Below are 25,163 nucleotides of genomic sequence, written 5' to 3'. Positions count from 1 at the left end.
CAGATGTTCCCAGTGTGTATCTACAGACATCCAGCTCTGACCCACTATGGGGGCCATAGCCTGTAATGGATCAGAGGACTCCTAGCCTGTCTTCTGTCTGGTCAGCATTCCTGCTCTGCCAGAGTCCCTCTTCCCCCAACCCCCATCTTCGTGATTTTCTTTCTTCTTTCCTCTTTTCTTCTTTTCTTTTCTTTCCTTCCTTCCTCTTCCTCTTTCTTTCTTTCTTTCTTTCTTTCTTTCTTTCTTTCTTTCTTTCTTTCTTTCTTTCTTTCTTTCTTTCTTTCTTTCTTCCTTCCTTCCTTCCTTCCTTCCTTCCTTCCTTCCTTCCTTCCTTCCTTCCTTCCTTCCTTCCTTCCTTTCTTTCTTTCTCTCTCTCTCTCTCTCTCTTTCTTTCTTTCTCTCTTTCTTCTTTCTTTTTTTTTTGATGGAGTTTCACTCTTGTTGCCCAGGCTGGAGTGTGATGGCACAATCTCTGCTCACTGCAATCTCTGCCTCCTGGGTTCAAGCAATCCTCCCACCTCAGCCTCTGGAGTAGCTGGGATTACAGGCACCTGCCACCATGCCTGGCTAATTTTTGTATTTTTAGTACAGATGGGCTTTTACAATGTTGGCCAGGCTGGTATTGAACTCCTGGCCTCAAATGATCTGCCTGCCTTGGCCTCCCAAAGTTCTGGGATTACAGGTGTAAGCCACCATGCCTGGCCTTGATTTTCTTCTTAATCTATCTGCTTATCCTGGTGGGTGACGCCCTTATCCTGGTTGTTGTGATGGCAGAGCCCAGCCTCCACAAGCCCATGTACTTCTTCCTGATAAACCTCTCAGCCCTGGATATCCTCTCCATTACAGTCACTGTCCCCAAGATGCTGTCCCTATTCTTGCTTGGGGACCACTTCCTCAGCTTCCCTGCCTGCTTCCTGCAGATGTACCTGTTCCACAACTTCTCCTGCTCAGAAGCCTTCATCCTGGTGGTCATGGCCTATGACCGCTATGTGGCTATCTGCTGCCCACTGCACTACCCTGTCCTCATGACCCCACAGACCAACGCTGTTTTTGCAACCAGTGCCTGGCTCACTGCCCTCCTCCTGCCCATCCCAGCAGTGGTACAGACCTCCCAGATGGCATTTAACAGCATTGCCCGCATCTACTACTGCTTCTGCGACCACTTGGCTGTGGTCCAGGCCTCCTGCTCTGACACCACCCCCCAGACCCTCATGGGCTTCTGCATCGCCGTGGTGGTGTCCTTCCTCCCCCTTCTCCTGGTGCTTCTCTCCTATTCCCACATCCTGGCCTCAGTGCTTCACATCAACTCTTGAGAAGGGCACTCCAAAGCCTTCTCCACCTGCAGCTCCCACCTCCTGGTGGTGGGCACCTACTACTCATCCATTGGCATAGCCTATGTGGCCTACAGGGCTGACCTGCCCCTCGACTTCCACATCATGGGCAATGTGGTACATGCCATTCTCTTCTTCTTCTTCTTCTTTTAAATACCTCCTTCCCTCCCTGTATATGCCATGCCATTCTCACACCCGTTCTCATCTGCATGCTGAGGAACAGAAATGTCAAAGCAGCCATCACCAAGATCGCATATCCCCAGGAGCCAGGGTGTTCTGGGGCCCCTAGATTCCTAGATCCAACTAATTCAGCTCCCAGGATACCAGTGACAGCACCTAGCTAAGAAGAACAACTCAATGAATATTTTTAAATGAATTACAGCAATCTAATTTGGTTTCGTTTAGTTGAGCAGAAAGCTACAATCTGGTTCTCAAATACTGGATCAGGAAGTTTTCCCAATAGTACTGTAGAATAATTGAAGACTTCACAATTTTCTTTTCTTTCCTTTTTTTTTTTTTTTTTTTTTTTTTTGAGACAGTGTCTCACTCTGTCGCCCGGACTGGAGTGTAGCGCTGTGATCTCGGCTCACTGCAAACTCTGCCCCTTGGGTTCAAGTGATTCTCCTGCCTCAGCCTCCCGAGTAGCTGGGATTACAGGCACCCGCCACTACACCCAGTTAATTTTTGTGTTTTTAATTGAGATGGGGTTTCACCATCTTTGCCAGGCTGGTCTTGACCTCCTGATCTCAGGTGATCTGCCCACCTTGGCCTCCCAAAGTGCTGGGATTACATGTGTGAGCCACCACGCCTGGCCAACTTCACAATTTTCATCCGTCATTAATGTAATAAATAAAATTTTATCATTCGGTCATTCATAAAAATTCTTATTGGGTGCTAGAGACAGAAATGAACCAGACACAAACTGTTTCCCTGGAGGTATCTATAGTTGAGTGTAGGAGTCAGATCCAGAGAGAAAAAAACATCTGGTCATAGGACAAAGAGAAGCAAAAGGGGTTGAAGGAGCTCAGAAGTTAGCATTTCATTCAATGTTAACATTTTCTCCTATTAGTTCTTATATTTTTGGCATTGGGTATCACTTATTTGTTAGCAAGTACTCATGTATCAGCAATATGGGCAGTGGAGGGTTGGGGAGCTTGGAAAGATCGGGTAATCACTAGCTGCTCCAGCCAGGAAGTGGTAACTGTCCATGTTCCTGCCCAGTTGGAAGGATTCATCTTTAGTTTGAATGACCATCCAAATAGGATGCTTATGACTAGGCGCGGTGGCTCACGCTTGTAATCTCAGCACTTTGGGAGGCCGAGGTGGGCAGATTACTTGAGGTCAGGAATTTGAGACTAGCCTGGCCAACATGGTGAAACCCCATCTCTAGTAAAAATACAAAAATTAGCTGGGTGTGGTGGCGGGCACCTTTAACCCCAGCTACTCAGGAGGCTGAGACAGGAGAATCGCTTGAATCTGGGAGGTGGAGGTTGCAGTGAACTGAGATTGCACCACTGCACTCCAGCCTGAGCAACATGAGCAAAACTCCATCTTGAAAAAAAAAAAGAGGCCACTACTACTTCTGCTGCCCTCCTCCCCTTCACCTTGCCTAGTTCACAAGACAGGAGGAAAGAGAGAAAGCAAAAAGTTGGAAAGAAACAAAAGTAAGATAAATAGCCAGACAACCTTGGCACCACCACCACCCGGCCCTAGGAGTTAAAAAATTAAGAGTAATAACATCAACCCCTGACCTAAACTACTTGTGTTATCTTTAAATTCCAGACATTGTATGAAAAAGCATTGCAAAACTTTCTGTTCTGTTAGCTGATGCACGTAGCCCCCAGTCACGTTCACCATGCTTGCTCGATTTATCACGACCTTTTCACCTGGACCCCTTAGAATTGTAAGCCTTTAAAAAGGCCAAGAATTTCTTTTTCAAGGAGCTCAGCTCTTGAGACACAAGTCTGCTGACACTTCCAGCCAAATAAACCTCTTCCTTCTTTCATCTGGTGTCTAAGGAATTTTGTCTGCGGCTTGTCCTGCTACACTGCTAAAGGAGTTTAAATCTCATTTCTCCTTAGAAATCACACAAGGATCAGAGTGAGGATGGACAGAGCTGCATTGTGTCCCAATCAGGCAGAAAGGAACAACATTGCCAAGAGAGCACACAGCAGGAAGCTGGCACTTTGTGGTGCATCTTGTAGGGAAGTAAATCTGCGAGAAAGCCTCGGCACTTAGCCGGACCCTGAAAAAGTGGATAAGAAATGAGAATTTTTCACAAACCCCATTATAAGGGTATTCATATGAGGAAATGACATCCTGCAGACCCATAGGCAACAAGCCTATGACATCTGTAGAACCAGACTCTGTGAGAGATGAGGAACACAGGCAAGTCTAAGATCAAAGACTTTCTTAGTTAGAGCCATGGATTCTTGGTAGTTCTTAGAGGAAATTGCAATTATTATTATTATTATTATTATTATTATTATTAGAGACAGGGTCTCACTCTATCACCCAGGCTTGAGTACAGGGATGTGATTATAGCTCATTGTAACCTCAAACTCCTGGGCTCAACTGACCTTCCCATCTCAGCCTCCCACGTAGCTGGAACCACAGGCATGCACCACCATGCCTGGCTAATTTTCTTATTTTTATTTTTGTAGAGATGGGGTCTCATTATGTTGTCCAGGCTGGTCTTGAACTCATGGCCTCAAGCCATCCTCCCACCTTGGCGTACCAAAATGCTAGAATTCCAGGCGCCTGGCTGTAAATTGCAATTAGTATTTCCTTTAGGTTTTGTGGCATAGTTTTATGTTTATGTCAATAGTATAATAAACTACATATAATTCTCAGTTCAGAGTTTGGGTTCAATTATTCCCAAGCTGAACTCCAAATTAGCTTTTTAATGTATCCGTTAAGGAATTAACCCAAGTACCATAAACAGATTTCTGCAAGAAGTGGAAACATCTGACTGTCACTCTTAATAGTTTGATGCCCATGGTAGGACAGATCAAATAACCAGTCTCTTCATTTCCTTCCAGAACACTCTCTTAGCCTGAATTACATCGTTAGGATATGCTATATAACATGTTAGTGGTGGAGATAGGAATACACATAAATACCAAATATATATTAATTGGAAAATGTGGAAGAGGTTGAGATGGGTGGACCACCTGAGCTGAGGAGTTTGAGAGGAGCCTGGGCACATGGTGAAACCCCGTCTCTATAAAAAATACAAAAATTAGCCGGGCATGGCAGCACGTGCCTATAGTCCCAGCTACTCAGGAGGCTGAGGTAGGAGAATTGCTTGAGCCCTGGAGGTGGAAGTTGCAGCGAGCTGAGGTCACGCCACTGCACTCCAATCTGGGGGACAGAGTGAGACCCTGTCAAAAAAAGAAAGAAAGAAAGAAAGAATATGTGGAAAGCCAATTAGTTAAAAATTTTCCTTTCCTTTTTTTTTTTGTTTGAGATGCAGTTTCATTCTGTTGCCCAGGCTGGAGTGCAGTGGTGCAATCTCAAATCACTGCAATCTCCGCCTCCCAGATTCAAGCAATTCTCTTGCCTCAGCTTCCCCAGTAGCTGGGATTACAGGCACACACCACTATGCCTGGCTAATTTTTGTATTTTTAGTAGAGACAGGGTTTCACTATGTTGGCTAGGCTGGTCTCAAACTCCTGACCTCAGGTGATCCACCTGCCTCATTCTCCCAAAGTGCTGGGATTATAGGTGTGAGCCACCACGCCCAGCCAAACTTTCCTTTTCAATTACATATGTATTCTTGGTTGTAATTTTATATGGTCCATCCACAATAAGATCCTGTACAAGGGAGCTTATGCCTCATGAGAATGACAGAGTGAAATGTTGGTTGTATCATAGTGTTTCACAGGGAGCGGAACGGCTTTCACTCCCACCATCACTGGGAGACATTTGAGAACATTTTGGTTAGAATGAGGAGTCCCAGAATATCAGGGCTGGAAAAAACAGATCATCTAGTTTTACCCTTCCCATTTTATCATTATGAAAACTGAGGCTCATAACACTTGCCCAATGTCACACAGCAAGTCAATGCCAGAGCCAAGACTCAAACACAGATCTCTTGTCCTATAAAACAGTAGTCCTCCTGGAATATTACAATGACTAGGAGTAAACTTGGGCAAAACTGTAACCTTAGGTTTAATGATAGATTGTCTCAGACTTCAGAACTGTCTCTCTGTCTTGCCTGATAAGATTGCCAAGCTTCCTTTGCCATATTCTTTACTATGACCAAGAAGTACTCATTGAAACCCCCCCAAAATACTCAGCCATTAGGCAGTTATACATGTCAATTTCCCGATGTGAAACATAACCAGTTGCAAGGTTCGCTCTTCCTCTTAAACCAGAAAGAATGTGTTGGGGAACAAAATGGAACATTTGTTATGTATGTCTTATCTATGTACAATTAAATCTGTCCATATGTCAACAATGCTCCCAAGAAGAGGTTTGAAATGTAAAACCCTTCTTTTACCCACATAGTGATATTTTCTCTCCTATTGTAGCAACACGTACCTGAAATAATTCAGTTGATTCCTCAATAGCACTGAGAAAAACTAAAATAAAAAACCCATTAGTCAACCAACAAGTTACAGCATCCCCCATATACAAGTACTGAATAGCTCAAAAAGAAATGGCCAGCACTGAGGAAATGATTCTTCCTGATGTTTCTTCCATGTAGAGGGAATTCAGTTCATGGAAAGCTTTTGACCGGTCCCATTGGCCACAGTATCCTGGGACATTTAGGATGACTTAACCTAAAGTCTGCTTGGGAAGACTAATCTGAATAAGCTTAGCATAACTTCTCTCTTCTCCCTCGCCTCTGCCCTTACATGCTCCTCTGCTCCTCCATTTGGGCATTTTATAGAGACTTTTTCTCATGCAGGGATATTTGGGGTGGTTCTAAAATGCCTAGGGCTGGGCAGGAATCTCTCTAATTTTGGAGTTTCGTTTGAAGAAGTCCCACGCTCTCGGATATATGCCATGTCCTTCAACCTAGTGATATTTACATGCCCTCTGCTGATGCTTTTGTTCAGACCCACAGTTCATTCAGAACTGAAGTGGGGAAGAGAGGTGCCCCACGCTTGGGCCCCCTCAATAACCCTCAACAGTTAACTTGACAGCTAGTCACTGAGTATACTTGATTCCAAAACCACACAGCCTGTCTGATTTGAAATGTCACTGGATTAGCTGAAAATGAACCAGCTGTCTTGGTCTTGGGCTACCAAACCTAGGAGTCAAGACTTCACTGAGCTGAGATAATATGATGATTGTAGTAGGCATTAGGGTTTTCAAGTAGTTACCAGTCTAGAAAAGGTCATATTTTGAACCTTCAAGTCCTTAGAACCATAATCTAAAAAGGCTAACACAGAATTTGCATTGCTCATCTCTAGAAGTATAATTTGGTAGAGGGGGCAGTTGGACCATCAGGAAGAATGCTGATTTTTCAGAGTTGTTCTTGTCCACAGTGGAGAAACCCCAAGATTACTTTTACTTAGTGTCAACCCCCTAAACTAAACCCTTGCTCCTTCCATACCTGTTATCCTTTGCTTAATGACTGAGCCTCAGGCCCTGACGCAGAATAGACTAATGTGGGTAGGGGAACAAGATAATGGGGGAGCAGATCCCTGTCTTTCCTAATCTGCCATTGCATATTGCCACTTCCACTGCTAACTCTGGGATTTCAACATTAAACATTGGGCTGGCTTCATAATTAAAGGCACTGCCACCTTTATCAAGTGGGAGAATGTGGAGGATAGGGTGGGATGTGTTTCAGAGGAGCCTGGAGAGTCAAACATCCTCAATTCCTCTGGCTCTTCCCATATATCCCCTACCCAATTGCTACAGTCTCACTGTTTGCGAATCACAGCAACACTGACCATAAAACAGACTGTATTTGAGTAACTGGAGTATTTGATTAAGCTGTAGTTTTTACAATGCATGTGATGAATTTCTAATTTGGGCATTAGCAATCATACAGGTTGTAGGTTTGCATGACAGCTATATACTTTCTTATCTACGTCTAGCTGTACTCCCTGCCTTTTCTTTTCTTTTCTTTTCTTTTTTTTGAGACAGATTTTCGTTCTCTAAGCTGAGATCATGCAATGGTATGCCTCTGAGGTTCAAGTGATTCTCCTGCCTCAGTCTCCTGAGTAGCTGGGATTATAGGCACACACCACCATGCCCAGCTGATTTTGTATTTTTAGTAGACACAGGGTTTCACCATGTTGGCCAGACTGGTCTTGAACTCCTGACCTTGGGTAATCCACCTGCCTTGGCCTCCCAAAGTGCTGGAATTACAGGCATGAGCCACCCCACTCGGCCCCCTCACTGCCTTTTAAATCTACTTCACTTAAGCCTGTAAAAAGTAAACTAACTCAGTTTTATCCTTAAGTTTTTTTATTCTTTTGAAATTGTTCAGTGGTGGGTTCTGATGGATTTGTTATTCAGATTAAAAATCCCGGTGAAAAGAATGAAAAATTCTAGATTGCATATTTAAATTTATCAATTACATTATAGAGTTGATAAGACACTATGGAACAACGAGGCCAAAATTGGAAGGAATACAAACAGGCAAAGAAGAGAAACAGAATTTTCTCTGAGGGAATTTTCTAACCTTGAAAATTCAGATTTTTACTTGTTTGCCTCATAGGATGGGGAAGTGGGAGGGGACAGGAATCAAAGACCAAAGATGCTTAAGGTGGAGAATTTAATGAAGAGTTACTTCACTGCAATAACCTTGAACTTCAATGGGCTACACCCTTTTATCAGTGAGCCAGAATTGTGATAAACCTTCTGAAGATCTGGATCCCAGGATCATATCTCCTGGGTATTCTAAGGAACCTCATAACTTACCTTTGCTTAAGGTGGTCCTGAAGTGTTCCCAAGTGCCTGATAAAAACAAACATAAATTCTGCTAGAAGAAATTTGATTCATCCCTAGATTTAAATCTATCTTTCCTTCCTTCCTTCCTTCCTTCCTTCCTTCCTTCCTTCCTTCCTTCCTTCCTTCCTTCCTTCCTTCCTTTCTTTCTTTCTTTCTTTCTTTCTTTCTTTCTTTCTTTCTTTCTTTCTTTCTTTCTTTCTTTCTTTCTTTCTTTCTTTCTTTCTTTCTCTTTCTCTCTCTCTCTTTGTCTCTCTCTCTCTTTCTTTTTTTTCCCCAGGATATCCCTCTGTCACCAGGCTGGAGTGCAGTGCTGTGATCTTGGCTCACTGCAACTTCCACCTTTCTGGGTTCAACAGATCCTCCCAACTCAGCCTCCTGAGGAGCAGCTGGGACTACAGGTGCATGTCATTATGCCCAGCTTATTTATTTATTTATTTTTGTAGAGACAGGGTTTCACCCAGGCTAGTCTCAAACTACTGGGCTCAAAGGATCCACCAGGCCCACAAGGAAATAAATAAAAGCACCAGAGTGAGATTAGGCAGAAAAATGTAAATGAGTATTGGAATAAACAGTCACATACAAAACTATTCTTATTATGTTTAAATAGATAAAAGATGATTGAAAAATATTTGAATAAAACAAGAAAATATAAAAAGTGACCTAAAACTTTTGAAAAAAGAATGAAATGTAACTTTTAGAAATAACTAATAAAATAGCTGAAACTCAAAACTCAATGAACAACTTTAATAGTAAGTATGATACAATTTAATAAAGAGTTAGTGAACTGGAAGGAAGGTCAAAATGAAGCTTGGAAAGACAAAAACTATAAAAAGTGCAAAAGAGAGAGTATGAGCCTAAGACTCAAGTAAAAAGGTCTGATATATGTTAATCATATTCCCAGGAAGAGAGAAATACATGGTGTACTAGGGTTCTCCAGAGGGACAGAACTAATGGGATATGTGTATATATGAAGGGGAGTTTATTAAGGAGTATTGACCCACATGATCACAAGGTGAAGTCCCATGATAGGCCATCTGCAAGCTGAGGGAGAAAGATGCCAGTAGTGGCTCAGTCTGAGTCCAAAAGCCTCAAAAACAGGGAAGCTGACAGTGCAGCCTTCAGTCTGTGGCCAAAGGCCTGAGAACCCCCACCAAACCATTGGTGTCAGTCCAAGAGTCCAAAGGCTGAAGAACCTGGAGTCTGACGTCCAAGGGCAGAAGGAACAGAAGGAAACATCCAGCACAGGAGAAAGATGAAAGCTGGAAGACTCAGGAAACCAGCTTATCCCACCTTTTGTCTGCTTTGTTCTAGCCAGTTGGCAGCCCATTGGATGGTGCCCACCTGCATTGAGGGTGGGTCTTCCTCTCTCAGTCCACTGACTCAAATGTCAATCTCCTCTGGCAACACCCTCACAGACACGCCCAGAAACAATACTTAGCAGCTATTTAGGCAACCTTCAATCCAATCAAGTTGATGCCTAATATTAACCATCACAAATGGGTTGAGATAATATTTGAAGAGCAAATGGCTAAGAATGTTCGTAAGTATAAAGACATCAAACAACAGATTTAAGGAGCTCAAAAAAGAAAACTCAAGCAAGATAAATAAAAAGAAATACATTACCTAGATACATAATAATGACACAGTAGAAAACAAACAAAGAAAACTAAGAGAAACCTTAGAAGTAACCAGATAAAAAAAGGTTGCTCAATAGTGACATTAGAAGCCAGAGCCTTTGGAATTATTTCTTCCAGAAATAATTATAAAATGCTGAAAAAAAAATAACTGCCAGAATTCTAGCCCAGTGAAAATATCTTTCAAGCCCAGGCTGGAGTACAGGGGCGCAATCTCAACTCATTGCAACCTCCACCTCCCAGGCTTAAGCAATCTTCCACCTCAGCCTGGCTAATTTTTGTATTTTTTGTAGAGATGGGTTTTGCCATGTTGCCCAGGCTGGTCTTGAACTCCTGGGGTCAAGTGATTCACCCCCTTGGCCTCCCAAAGTGCAGAGATTACAGGCATGAGCCTCTGCACCCAGCCAGTTCAATGTATTTTTAAATTCCCCTTGGTACAGTGTATTGAAACCAGACTTAAATTATTATTATTTTTTAAAGATTTCCCTTGAGATTTTCTCTTTGACCCATGAATTATTTAGGAATATGTTGTTTAATTTTCAGTGTTTGAAGGCTCTCTTGTTATGTTTCTGTTATTGATTTTTAGTTTAATTCCACTGTGGTCAGAGAACACATTCTGTATGACTGCAATTCTTTTGTATTTGTTGAGATTTGCTTTATGGCTCATGGTATAGCTTATCTTCATATATGTTCTGTGGGCACTTAAAAAATGTGTATTTTTTTTTTTGAGATGGAGTCTCACTCTGTTGCCTGGGCTGGAGTGCAGTGGCACGATCTCAGCTCAATGCAATCTCCACCTCCTGGGTTCAAGTGATTCTCCTGTCTCAGCCTCCTGAGTAGCTGGGACTACAGGTGTGCGCCACCACGCCTGGCTAATTTTTTGTATTTTAGTAGAGATGGGGTTTCACCATATTGATCTGGCTGGTCTTGAACTCCTGACCTCAGGCAATCTGCCTGCCTTGGCCTCCCAAAGTGCTGGATTACAGGCGTGAGCCACCACACCTGGCCTGAAAAAAATGTGTACTCCTTTCTTGTTGAGTGGAGCATTCTGTAAATGTCACAGTCGACCCTTTTGGTGATGTGGAGTTCTCTATTTGTACTCATTTTCTGTCTGGCTGTTCTATCAATTGCTGAGGGAGGAGTGTTGAAGTACGTCACTATAATTGTGGATCTGTCTTTTCATTTCAGTTTTCAGTTTTTGCAGTTCCGTTGTTTGGTGCATACACATACAGGATTGCTTTATGTTCTTAGTAGATTGGCCCTTTTATCATTATGTAACTTCCCTCTCTGTCTCTGATCATTTCTTTGCTCTGAAGTCTACTTTATCTAATGTTGGTATAGCCACTCTTGTTTTTTGTTTTTTGTTTATCTTTCTTTTTTAAGGAGATGGGGTCTCATTCTGTTGCTTAGGCTGGAGTGCAGTGGTGCAATCATGGCTCCCTGCAGCCTCAAACTCCTGGGCTCAAGATCCTCCTATCTCAGCCTCCCCTGTAGCTAGGACTACAGGTATGCACTACCATACCTGGCTTTGTGTGTGTGTGTGTGTGTGTGTGTGTGTGTGTGTAGACAAGATTTCACTATGTTACCCAGGCTGATCTCGAGCTCCTGACCTCCAGAGATCCTTCCACTTTGGACTCCCAAACCACTAGGATTACAGGTGTGAGCCGCCATGCCTGGCCTCCTGTTTTCTTCTAGTCAATGTTTGTATTATACATCTTTCTCTATCCTTTTACTTTCAACCAACTTTATTATCATAGTTGAAGTGGGTTTCTTGCAGGATCATAAAAGAAATCCACTCTACCAATCTGTGTCTTTTAATTGGTCTGTTTAGACTATTCACATTTACTGTAATTGTTGATATGGTAGGCCTTAAGTCTGCCATTTTATGTTTTGCTTTCTGTTTATTCTTTTTTTTTCAATTATTTGTTTTCTTTATCCTGTCTTCTTGTGAGTTACCTGAACATTTTTTAAGCATTCCATTTTGATTTATCTATAATATTTTTAGTGTTATCTCTGCATGTAGCATTTTTAGTGGTTACTCCAAGTATTACATTATATATATATAAAACATCACCATTTATTGCTGTTGACATTTTATCAGCTTGAGTGAAGTCGAGAAACTATTGACTAAAGGAAAAAAATCTAGCCTTTAAAGTTAGTTTTATTCAGAAGTCTTACTGAGGACTGTAGAATGAGGACTACAGCCTGAGAGGAGTTGTTCAGAGAGATTCTGTTAGGCTGATCTGAAAGTGTTTTAGCTTAGAGTGTATACACAGAAAGTGGGGGGTTCAGTACATGTAAAATCACATCAAAGTTTGGGGGCAAGAGTACATCTGGTTATAGATTACTAAAGTACATCTGGTTATAGATTATAGAAACATAATCACTTACCCTGTCAGATGTTATCTTGTGTGTAGGAAAAGGCAAGGACTAGGGTCATTGATATGGTTTAGCTCTGTCCCCACTCAAATCTCATCTTGAATTGTAGTTCCCATATTCCCCATATGTTGTGGGAGGGACCCGGTGGGGGATAATTGAATCATGGGGGCAGTTACCCCCATGATGTTATTGTGATAGTGAGTGAGTGCTCACAAGATCTGATGGTTTAATGAGGGGCTTTTCCCGCTTTGCTTGGCACTTCTCCTTCCTGATGCCCTCTAAAGAATGTGCCTGTCTTCCCCTTTGCCTTCTGCCATGATTGTAAGTATCCTAAGGCCTTCCCACCACAGGGAACTGTGAGTCAATTAAACCTCTTTTCTTTTATAAATTACCCAATCTTGGCTATTTCTTCATAGCAGCATGAGAACAGACTACTGCAGTCATTTATCTTTTAAGGAATGTAGTCACTCAGGAAAGAGACCTGAGGGGCCATGTGCTCTATCCCATCTTGTTTTCAAAGCATCTCTCTGGAGAGCTGCACTTGTCGTAGAGTCAGGGGCTTTGTGAAACTATGCTGGCAAGCAGAAATGGGCAAACGTGGCTTCCTTATGTTTGTTACTTTGTCTCACAAAATCTTACCTAAATTTCCTTTCCTTTACACTCCTTCTTTTATAATATAATTGTCCCAAATCTTTCCTCTATATACACTTAAGACCATATCAGCAGTATTTATAATTTTTGCTTCTATTGTCAAACATGACTTGGAAAGCTCAAGAGGAGAAGAAAAATCTGTCTACCAATATATTTATCAATATTCCTGATGTCTCAAGAGCCCTTCTTTTATCATTTCCTTTCTGCTTAGAGAATTTTCTTTAGTCATTCTTTTAGAATAGGTCTTCAGGCAACAAATTCTCTTAGTTTTCTCTCTTCTGATAATATCTTAACTTCTGTATTACCAAAGAATGTTCTTGCTGGATAAAGGACTCTTGGTTATACAGTTCTTTTCTTTCAGAACTTCAAAAATGTTCCACTTCTTTCTGGCCTCCATGGTTTCTGATGATAAACCTACTGTCATTTAAATGGTTTTTTCCCTACAGGTAAGGTGTCATTTCCCTCTTGTGCTTTCAAGATTTCTACTTTGTCTTTAGTTTTCTGAAGTTTGACTATTATGTGTGTTAGGGTAGATTTCCTTGGGGTTCTCTATTTGGGGTTCACTTAGTTTCTTAAAGCTGTAGGTTTATGTTCTTTACCCAACTCAGGAAGTCTTTAGCCATGATTTCTGTAGGTTTTTTTTTTTTTTCAGTTCTACCTATTTCTCCTATTCTTCTGTAACTTCAATGACACTAGATCTTTTGCTGTCCTTCCACAGGTCTCCAAAGCTTTATTATTTCAGTCTGTTTATCACTGTTCAGACTGGTGATTTCTTTTATTCTATTTTTCTCTTTATTGATTCTTCCTCTGTTTATTCTTCTGTTGAGCCCATCCATTGAATTTTTTATTCTGTTTATTATAATTTTCAGTTCTAAAATTTCTATTTGATTCTTTTTTACATCTTCTATTTCTTCGTTGAAATTTTCTATTTTTTGGCTGGGCATGGTGGTTCATGCCTGTAATACCAGGACTTTGGGAGGCTGAGGTGGGCAGATCACTTGAGGTCAGGAGTTCAAGACCAACCTGGCCAACATGGTGAAACCCCATCTCTACTAAAACAAAAATTAGCTGGGTGTGATGGCACATGCCTGTAGTCTCAGCTACTTGGGAGGCTGAGGCAGGAGAATTGCTTGGACTCGAAAGGCAGAGGTTGCCATGAGTCAAGATTGCACCACTGCGCTCCAGTCTGGGTGACAGAGTGAGACTGTGCCTCAAAAAGAAATCTATTTTTTAATTTATTTCCAGTGCCTTTGTTATTGCTCATTGAGGCATTTTTATAATGACCGCTTTAAAATCTTCACCAGATAATTATCCGACACAATGGTGAAGGGGCTGTAGGGGAGCTTGAAGTACCTAATATCAGCCTGGAACTGGTGGACTTTTAGGCTCCCCATTTGGCTTTTGCTGGTGGAGGTGGAAGCTGAACCACAGTTTTCTCTGTGGTATTTGGCAAGTATACAAAAGTTGCTTCCTAAAAGTTTTCTGTCTCGCTAGTTGCCCCTGTTCTGGCCTTTTGGGGTTAAACAGACTACCCTTTCATTGGCTTTTCTTTTTTTTTTTGGTTTGAACCTGTTGACATTTCTAGGTTGTTAGCTTCTTCAGCTCCAAGTCTGAGATTTATGAAGCAAAAGGAAAATTCCTGGAACCCAGTACCATGCTGTTCTTTGTGTCCCAAGGTCCTAAGCCACTCTGCCTTCTTCTTTCTCCCTTTCATAGTCTTCTTTTGTTTGATTTATACAAAACATCCAGGATTTTAGGTTGTACTTAGCAGGAGGAATAGAGAAAAGTACATCTACTCCATCTTCATGAAAGCAGAAGTCTACATTGCTTAATTTTATCTTTTCTGTTTTTGAAGTTTATTTGAAGTTCATCACTATGAACATCTCTTCTGGATCAATTACTGACAAAGTTTTAAAAACCCTGAACACTTCCAGAAAGAAAAAGCAGATCATCTGCAAAGAAATGAGATTCAGATTGATATCAAATTTCCTAACAGGAGCACTGGATACAAAAACACATAGAAGCAATAATTTTAAAGTACTGAAGAAAAGTAACTTTAATTTACAGTTTTATATCCAGCTAAATGTTCATTAAGAATATAATGGCTAAATAGATTGTATATTTGCACCATTTTATAATGTATACTAGATATTATAAAACAAACTCAACAATATTATAAACATAATACTGAAAAAAAAACAAACACAGAAAGGTAAATACCATATGTAGAAGTCACTGTTGGTAATCCATCTGTCTGCTATGAATATTAGCTGCTAACAGCTCACAGCTATACTATTCTCTAGAGCGTTGCCTTCAACTAATTTTTCCTGCCAGGAAAAATGTCTGGTAGTTGACACCTTTTCCCCAGGGATAACCTATAGTGATGACTAACTGATGAGGGGATACAAAAGGTATCCCCCACCCCAAGGCAGAACAATGCTATAGTGCCTTTCACACTCCAGACACCTATGGCATGAGGTTCAATATCAGCTGAAACTCGTATTTGCCTAACTTCTCCTGCACTACCCCGCTTCCCTCCTTACAGGTCTCACCTGAGAATACTCCCTCAATAAATCACTTGCACAAGAATCCCTTTCTCTGGCTCTGCTTCTGGGAAGCCCAGCCCAAGAAAGTTGGTGCCAGGAGTAATTCTAGAAGACAGATTCTGAGGATGAGATTCTGTAAGTGGATCGCTCACTATCTGAATGGCAATGAGGACCCTGTCACTGATGGTAAACAAGAGATTGTGGCCTATGCTATAGGAATGTGATTGCTAAGCCTTTTATCTGCTGCAAGCTGGCTGGGACCTAGATAAAGCAGCTGCAATAGCTTGTGCATCATCTCTAGTGTTTTAGAGATATGACAGAAGTAAAAACTTTAAAAACTGTGGGATTGGAGGATGTTGCTAAAAGGACAATGATGTATTGAAGGGTAGAGATAAAACAACAGACTCAGATCTATTAATCCCCAGTGCAAAGTGTGAGAGTCAGAGGCTCTCCTTGACAGCATCCTCTGCAGAGGGCGGACTGAGTTGAAGACTAAGCAAAGGGCTTAATCACAGAAGTGTAAGAACTTTGGAGAAACTTCAATTCTCAGAGCATCCACAGCAAAAGAGGCATGAAACAACCAAGTGGAGAGGATGACTTGGCCAGGCACATGCACGGGTAACCAGCGAAGCAGGGGCACCAAAAATACTTCTTAAGATAATTTGACCTTTGATATTTCAAAGCACTATTCAATTATTCCATCACAGGAAATACCAGAATTTGGCTGGACTCTCTTACAGAGTAGGGTTCTTGTTTAATTTGAAATTATATAGTGGATCCTAAGTAATGCAATGTGGTGCATACGGCCAAAAAGACACTGTTTTCTAGGGCATAGGACTTGCCCCAGAAGGTCCTCCCCATTTTACGGAAGGAAAACTCAGACTCAGAGAGGCTAACTTACCTAAGGTGACATAACTAAAATGTATTATAACTGATATTCAAACCCAGGGCTTTCTAACTCTGGACCCTATGCCCTTAATCTCTATGGAATACTATAGTGCACAGACCTGGGAATCAAGCCCTGGGTCTGAATTGCAGCCCTGATATGACACGTCTGTGTTAGTACTGGCACATCATTTCACCTCTCTTTAGTTTTCTCCTCTTGGCTGTCTATCTCCCCTGGCTCTTCTGAGGACCAGATGGAATAAGGTAGGTAAAAGCTGCCCATTGGTTGTAAAGTTCTGGAACCCATGAGGGCTGTTAATGATGTTTTTCTCATTATTGGCAAATTCCAGGGGCAAGTCTCCTCCCAACATATGCTCCACAAAGGCCCAAAAAGTTCGTCCTGGGTGCCTGGGGGCACAGTGCCCAAAGGAGCACCATCTTGAGGGAGAGGCTCCAGCAGGCCTAGCTGAAGGGAGGGGCCAGAGGGTTTAATGGGCCACAGCTCAGCACCTACCTGGCTCTTCCCTCTGGGGCCAGATTTGGAGACACAAAGGGGACACCATGGGAGACAGCATGGTGGACAGGGCGTGGCAGAAGAGTGAACTGGGTGTAAAGTGCCCAGAGCTCAGCAAAGACTAGGATAGGAAGACAGGGGTAGAGAGGTGGGGAAATGTGGAGTGTGGGCCAGGGATCCAGAAAGATAGACGGGATGTGCCCGTAGGCAGGTGCCCAGGATCCAGGTTGGAAGGTGCCCAGGATCCAGGTGCATGCCCGGGCTGTGAGACCTTTGGCCAGATATCCTGGCAGGCCTGGGCAATGGATGCACTTACAGACGGGATTCAAATCTTCTTGGCCAAGGCCTTCCTGCAGGGAGAAAAGACTGATGACAGCAGGAACCACTGGAAACACTAGCAAACTTTGTGCTCTTCCATGTTCCGGGCTCTTTGTAAGCATATCTAAGCGTTCCCTACATAAAGAAAACCCCATGAGGTCACAGATCAGGGGCAAAAGGCTCAGAGAGGGGAAAGTGACTTGCTCTATGTCACACAGCTGGAGTTAGAAGCAGGGATTGACTCCTGAGTCCACACACATAACCACTAAGGTGCACATGACATAATGAAGGTCAAGAACCCAGTTCTGCTGTGGCGTTCCCTCAGTGCGAGAGCCCTCATCCTCTCCCTTAGAGGCGTGGGTCATGTGACATCTGTCCTGAACCCCCACTCTGCAAAACGCAGAGGGACACTCAGAAAATGGCTCATTGAATTGGAAACCTCTCAGAGATGATTTCCTCAAACCCCTCACTGTACGATGAGAAAATCAAGACTCAGAGCCCCACAGTCACAGAAAGAGAGTGTCAGAGCTGGCCCAGGAGGCAGGACTGTGGGCTGCCAGGCTCCAGGAGCAGCCTGTGCTCTCACCCCTCACCAACTGTGACCCTGAAGGAGGGTCTGGCCTTCTCTAACCCTCAGTTTCTTCATTAGCTGAAGGGGCATAAGCACTTCCTTGCAGGGCTGTCTGATGGGGAGAGATGATGTACAGAAAGTGCAGGATGAACATTCAGATGTTGGTTTTTCTGACCCCTCTTGCCCACCAGCACTGTAAAAACCCAACAGGAAAGATCTGCTCGGGCAAGTTCTGTGCCCTGGGAAAATGTCTTTTGGCCCTAAGCACTGGGCTGTATTACTCAGATGTAGTATATAATTCAAAATAAAACAAGAAGCCTAACCTATAAAATAAGTGTTGAGATGGTCCAGCCAAATCCTGATATCTCCTATGATGGACTAGTTGAATGATGTTTTGAAAAATCAAATGTTAAATTCTCTCAGGAAGTATTTTTGGTGGCCTTGCTTTGCTGGTGACCCAAGCCTGATGTGACCCTTGGATAGTCCTGGCAGTGAAAAGCCTCAGACCACCTCTCCACTGGGGTGTCAGCAAAGCCGTGAACAGAGGAGCAGGGAGAAGAAAGGGCAGCTGGACTGGATGACGTCTTAGGGCCCCTCTGGCTTTGACCTTCTTAGTTTCTGTCGCTCAAACCCCCCAACTCAGCCTAACCTGGGGACAGTCAGCCCATGACTCACACTCTGAGTGCAGCAATGTCCAGGGAAGTGCAGTTTGCATCCTTTTGGGTTCAATGAAAACCTGTCTATTAGATCTGTTGGGATGGGGCTTTAGTTAACTGAGCATTAACCCTTTAGAATGATGATAGTCCATATTCAACTCCTGTACAGCTCATGGGGGTGACCTCTGAGATTCTTTATCAGGGAGCTCTCACACAAGAGGGTCATCTATCCCATGTTCATTTTAGACAAAGCATTTTCCAGTCACCACTTCCAAATCTGGGAGCCAGGCTTCACAATAAATCAGAGCAACAAGCAACCCAGGACTTTCTTTTTTATTTTTATTTTTATTTTCCAGACAGAGTCTCACTCTGTCACCAGGCTGGAGTACAGTTGTGCAATCTTGGCTTACTGCAACCTCCACCTCCTGGGTTCAAGTGATTCTTCTGCCTCAACCTCCTGAGTAGCTGGGATTACAGGTATGCGCTGCTATGCACACTCGGCTAATTTTTGTATTTTTAGTAGAGACGGGGTTTCACCATATTGCTCAATCTGGTATTGAACTCCTGGCCTCAAGTGATCTCATCCACCTCGGTCTCACAAAGTGCTGGGATTACAGGCATGAGTGACTGTGCTTGGCCTTGATAGGTAGTTTTGTGATCCTCACTTTCCTCCCACCCTTCACCCTCAAGTGGGCTCTGGTGTCTGTTGTTTCCTTCTTTGTGCCCATGTGTACTCAATGTTTAGCTCCCTCTTAAAGTGAAAACATGAAGTATTTGGTTTTCCGTTCTGCATTAGTTCACTTAGAATAATGACCTCCAGCTCCATCCATGTAGCTGCAAAGGACATTATCTTGTTCCTTTTCATGGCTGCATAGTATTCCATGGTGTATATGTATACCACATTTTCTTTATCCAGTCTACTGTTGATGGGCATTTAGGTTGATTTCATGTCTTTGCTATTGTGAATAGTGCTGTGATGAACATGTACATGCATGTGTCTTTATGGTAGAGTGATTATTCCTTTGGGTATATACCCAATAATGGAATCGCTGGGTCTAATGTTAGTTCTGTTTTAAATTCTCTGAGAAATCACCAAATTGCTTCCCACAGTGGCTGAACTAATTTACATTCTCACCAGCATTGTATAGGCATTCCCTTTTCTCCACAACCTTGCTGGCATGTGTTATTTTTTGACTTTTTAATAATAGCCACTCTGACTGGTGTAAGATGGTATCTCATTGTGGTTTTACTTTACATTTATCTAATGATTAGTGACATAACCTTTATTTTTTAAGTTAATATGTGTATTTTAGGATACTTAAAAACACAAGAAGTAAAGAACAAAGTCACCTACAATCACAAGCTTTTACAGTTTCCAGGTCCTTTGTGCATATAGGTATAACATCCAGTTTTATGAGATTGAGATCGTACAGTACGAATCGTGATTTTTTTACACATCATGAATGCTTTTGTTCTAGAAAAGAATGTAGATTTAGTTCCAAGAAAATCAAAGAAAAACTGCTCATGGAATCACTGGAATTCAAAGATCAGCAATGTGGATATGAACCTGAAGCTGACAGGACCACCCATCAGAAGCTTCTCCTGAAGTAGGCTAAGCCAGTATTTCCCTCAGCTCCAGTGCACCAGTCCAGGGCTGACCCAAGCACAAACATAGTGAGCATGTATCAAAGTTTTCAGAACAATCCCTGAAAACTTTGAGACAAACTTCCCTTGTCTTTGGACAGCTACTGCTTTCAGTTATCTGGGTCCCTTCTAGCAACAATGGCCCTCGTGACTGCTCCTTTTGGCTTTGAGGAGGTGGAGCCAACAGCAGAGTGGCTTTCTTTTTATTTTTTGAGACAGGGTCTTCTTCTATTGCCCAGGCTGGAGGTCAGTGGCACAATCATGGCTCACTGCAGCCTTGACCTCCTGGGCTCAAACGATCCTCCCACCTCAGCCTCCTGTATAGCTGGGACTACAGGCATGCACCAATATGCCCAGCTAATATTTTTGTTTTTTAGGAATGGGGTCTTGCATGTTGCCCAGGCTGTGACTGACTTTAGATAAGGGCATGAAGAGTTCATCTGTGGTCACAGACAGGAAAGCGCAGTGTGTGGGTGCAGAGGCTGGTAGGTGGGTGGTTGTGGGATGACAGTCTGTGGGAGTTATTGCACGATTGCTGGAGTGGCGATGGGAAGAGGTATTGCTGGATTGAGGAGTGAAGAGAAGGTGTGAAAAAGTCACTGAAAAGAGGAGATGAGAGAAAAGAACGGAGACATATAGGATGAATGTCTGGCAGCATCAAAGTCCCACTTGAGTTAGGTTTGTTATCTGAAGAGGCTCCTCACACTAAACTCACATGAGGCATACTTCCATCCAGAAAACGCTGTCTTAAAATTGATCTCATTTTTATCTCAGAGTGCAGTGCTCATTCTGAGTCACAGTATGTCTGACTAATGGTCCTAATTTTACTGATTCTCTCCAGTAGAGCTTTGGGTTTTTTTAACCAAACATTGGGATGCTTACATAAACTAATGTGTTTTACATGTGGCAATGATCTGAATTTTTTTAACCTAATCATTTATCTGTCCTCAAAAGTGGCTACCTAAACCTCTTGACAAGAAAATTAAAACAGTCAGCTAAATGACATAGCTGTCATTCACATAGTAAGTATATATATCATGAACCTACTACGTGCTATATTTTATATCTCAATGTAGCTGGGAGAGGGAGAAAGAAAGATAAAAAGATAAACTCTAAGATATCAAAAACTAGTTTAAAATATTTCTAAAATCAAATAAAACATTGAGCTCAAAACCTGACTTCAATTATCACATGTAGTAAAAATATTTAATGTAGTCCTTTTGCAGTCATGAGACAATGATTCCATTACAAGAATAATATTTATTGAAATGCTATTTCTTCTGCATTAATTTAACATATATATTTTTGAGATGGAGTGTCGCTCTGTCACCCAGGCTGGAGTGCAGTGGCGTGATCTCGGCTCACTACAACCTCCGCCTCCCAGGTTCAAGCAATTCTCCTGCCTCAGCCTCCCAAGTAGCTGGGACTACAGGTGCATGCCACCATGCCCAGCTAAATTTTGTATTTTTAGTAAAGATGGGGTTTCACCATATTGGTCAGGCTGGTCTCAAACTCCTAACCTCAGGTGATCTACCTGCCTCGGCCTCCCAAAGTGCTGGGATTACAGGTGTGAGCCACCACGTCCGGCCAATTTAATATATTCTTAATGGTAAATAAAATAAAATACTTATACTAAATTCTTATTTTGTGCTTTCTGTTTATATTTCAAATACCATGATTCAATTTAATTCCTTTTATCCTCCTTTTATTTCCAGAATGATGTACATGACTTGGTCTAATTTCAACTTTGAGGGCTTCATTTTTTTGTAAACTTGCTTTAAAATTTTTTTTTTGTTCTAAGCAATATATGTTTTAAATAACCTGTCTACTTTTTCTGTGCTATCTTTAAAATAATAAAACCTCTATCACTACTTCCACATATATGTGGAAATTAAACAAGAAACTTCTAATAACCAGTGGGTAAAAGAAGAAATAACAAGGGAAATTAGAAAATATTTTGAGATGAATGAAAATGAAAACAACATACCCAAATTTATGGGTTACAGCTAAAGCAGTACAGAAAAGGAAATTTACAGCTGTAAATGCCTATATTAAAAAGAAAACAAATCTCAAATCAATACCCTGTTTATCTTTAGAAATTAGAAAAGAAGCAAACTCAATTCAAACAAGAAGTGGGCATAAAATAACAAAGATTAGAACAGAAATAAATGAAATAGAAAATAGAAAAATAAAGAAAATAACAAAACTAAAGTTGGTTCCTTGACTATATTAACAAAACTGTTAAAACTTTAGCCCACCAATATAAAAAGAGGTAAGACTCCCATTACTAAAATCAGAAGTGAAAGAGGGGACATTACTATAGACCATATAGAAATAAATAAGAAATATTAAAGGAACAGATCACTACTCAATGTCAGAAACAAAAGGCTGAATGTGTCACTAGTGTAAGCACAGGATGCTATGGTTTATGATATAATCTGTTCTTGAGAAACACAGGGAGCTGATCTTGCACAGGGCTGTGGAAAATGTGGAGATCTGGGGTTGGTGGACTTTCAGAGGTGGGGATGTTTAGGGATTAGTTTGCCTTTAGCTATGGAAGTGTGGGTACTGGAGTTAAATCATTGCTGAGTGGCTGACTTCAAGATTCGCTGACTTTCAGAAGTGTGTGTACTGGCTCAAAGCTGTAATTAAACAATTAAGTATGTTTCTTTGTTTTTTTGAGGGGGGCTTTTTTGGAAACAGAGTCTCATTCTGTTGCCCAGGCTGGAGTGCAGTGGTGTAACCTGGCTCATTGCAACCTCCACCTCCTGGGTTCAAGCAATTTTCATGCCTCAGCCTCCTGAGTGGCTGGGACCACAGGTGCACACCACTGGGCCCAGCTAATTTTTTTTTTTTTTGTATTTTAGTAGAGACAGGGTTTCAGCCATGTTGCCCAGGCTGGTCTTGAACTCCTGAGCTCAGGCAATCCACCCACGTTGGCCTCCCAAAATGCTGGTATGACAAGTGTGAGCCACCACGCCCAGCAAGTTAAGTATGTTTCAGACAAGTTCTGATCATTGTTACCGTGGCTATAGAATAGCCAGTTATTTCCCAGCAGGATGAGGACAGTTTTATTCTTAGAGGTAATAAAAGAAATCCTATTTTATCCCATAATGTTATAAAAGTGAGTCTTAGAATGTTGGCTTTTCATACAAAGAAATCTCAGCCAACAGTTTTACTCTCTTCTATTTTGGTTCATTCTCTTTAGTAAAATAAAATAGGAAATCTAAAAGGATTCTAAATTGTAGTTTTTGTTTGTTTGCTCCTACTTATTGCAATTCTCTTAACTGTTGCATTCCATATGGGTTATTTTGGCCCAAGTGCCCAAGTATTTTAGTCACTTTCATACATAACATCTCAAAAGTCTTAAGTCATTCTTATGCTGCCAAAAGATGGCTTTTTAAGGCTTATTAAGGATATCATCATGTCTAAGAAACAGAAAACAGAACAAAAGAATCCACCTAACATCCTGGTGATTTTGCGGGATTCTTTGCCTTTAACTTAAGAGAGCTTAGTCTTCTCCCCCAGAAACATCTTTAGCACTTACCTTTATGGCACCAAAGTGAAGATCCACATAAATAAATTTATCCCAAACCATAATTCTTCTCTGATCTACTCACTACTACTAGCAAGTAGTGAGTAGATCTAGACAGGAGGAGACAGCACATATAGTTCTGCTTGTGATTCAAAGAAACTTCCCAAACCATCTTCAGCTCCATCATGAAGTTTATCAGGTCAGGAGGGGGCTGTAACCTCTGTTGTACCATGTTTTCATTTCCATCATGCTCTGTGCTCAGCTGCCAAGGACTTAGTAACCTCGCAGTCTGCAGTTGAAAGTCTGCAGTCTGCAGAGGTCTATTAGGGAAGTCTCTTCTGCAGGCTGAAATGAACCCTTCATGCATGGGTTTCCCCTGGTCCTGGGCAGAAGCATCAGGCCGGGTGTAACAGGGTCATCCCAGTCATCACTGTGACTCAGTATCCTCAAAGCCTCTGGGTTTGAAGCTGGGATAGTCCCTGCACATGCACACCCCATTCCATTTGAAAATGTGCTGACTGCTTGGCCTGGAAGTTCTACTTCTAAGGATCTGTCTATCTCAGAGAAATATTTGAGCACATGTGACCCCAAATGCATGTTAAATTATAATAGTGTTCCTAATAGCAAGAATGAGATACAACTTAAATGTTTGTTATTAGACAAACTATGTTGTATCTGTACTACAAAATGCCAAATATCAGATACAAAAAATGAAGCAGATCAGACACAGAAAAATTCCAAGAGTTATTAAATTAAGATATGCTATACAATAAATACAGAATGATTCAATGTAAATTGAAAGAAAAGCAAAACTGTACACACACACACACACACACACACACTTAGAAAAGTCTGGGAGAAACATATCAAATCAGTAATAATGGCTACTTCTGGAGCAGGGAGGAAAAATGTGGGTAAGAATTGGTGTGAAAAAAACTAACTTTTCTTTCTTTCTTTTTCTTTCTTTCTTTCTTTCTTTCTTTCTTTCTTTCTTTCTTCCTTTCTTTCTTCCTTTCTCTTTCTTTTTCTTTTTCCTTCCTTCTTTCTTTTCTTTTTCCTTCCTTCCTTCCTTCCTTCCTTCCTTCCTTCCTTCCTTCCTTCCTTCCTTCCTTCCTTCCTTCCTTCCTTCCTTTCCTTCCTTCCTTCCTGACAGTGTCTCACTCCATTGCTAAGTCTGGAGTACAGAGGCACAATTGTGGCTCACTGCAGCCTCAACTTCCCGGGCTCAGGTGTTTCTCCTGCCTCAGCTTCCCTGGTAGCTGAGACTACAGGTGCATGCCACCATGCCCAGCTAATTTTTTGTATTTTTCAGTAGAGATAGGGTTTTGCCATGTTGTCCAGGCTGCCCTCTTTCTCCTGGGCTCAAGAGATCCTCCCACCTCGGCCCCCCAAAGTGCTGGGATTACAGGCGTGAGCTACCGCACCCGGCCTAGAACTTTCACTTTTGACTCAGTAAAGCTCTGTATTGATTAAAATGTCTTACAATGAGGTTCTGTTTATTACTTGTGAAATTAAAAAATATTGAAATTTTATGTGTATTAGTAGGAGTGACCAAGTCAGTCAAGTCAGAAACATAGAACACTG

General features: G+C 41.8%; 1 protein-coding gene and 1 pseudogene across 4 annotated transcripts in view; one reads left to right on the top strand and one right to left on the bottom strand.

Moving 5' to 3' along the window:
• Positions 1 to 25,163, bottom strand: part of RPS3 (ribosomal protein S3) — a 735,956-nt gene that overhangs the window by 291,589 nt on the left and 419,204 nt on the right. The window contains exon 1 of one of the 4 annotated variants that reach the window (XM_050756435.1): positions 3,170 to 3,173. The exons of the other annotated variants lie outside the window; for them this stretch is intronic. The gene's annotated coding sequence lies outside the window, so the exon portion shown is untranslated. Of the gene's footprint in view, positions 1 to 3,169; positions 3,174 to 25,163 lie in introns of those variants that run through there. 4 annotated transcript variants of the gene reach the window in all.
• Positions 768 to 1,478, top strand: LOC126936498 (olfactory receptor 2AT4-like; annotated as a pseudogene).

This window comes from Macaca thibetana, chromosome 14 (assembly GCF_024542745.1).
Source record: "Macaca thibetana thibetana isolate TM-01 chromosome 14, ASM2454274v1, whole genome shotgun sequence".
NCBI lineage: Eukaryota > Metazoa > Chordata > Mammalia > Primates > Cercopithecidae > Macaca > Macaca thibetana.
The sequence above is the reverse complement of the archived record's forward strand: the minus strand, read 5'-3'. Positions and strand labels throughout refer to the sequence as shown.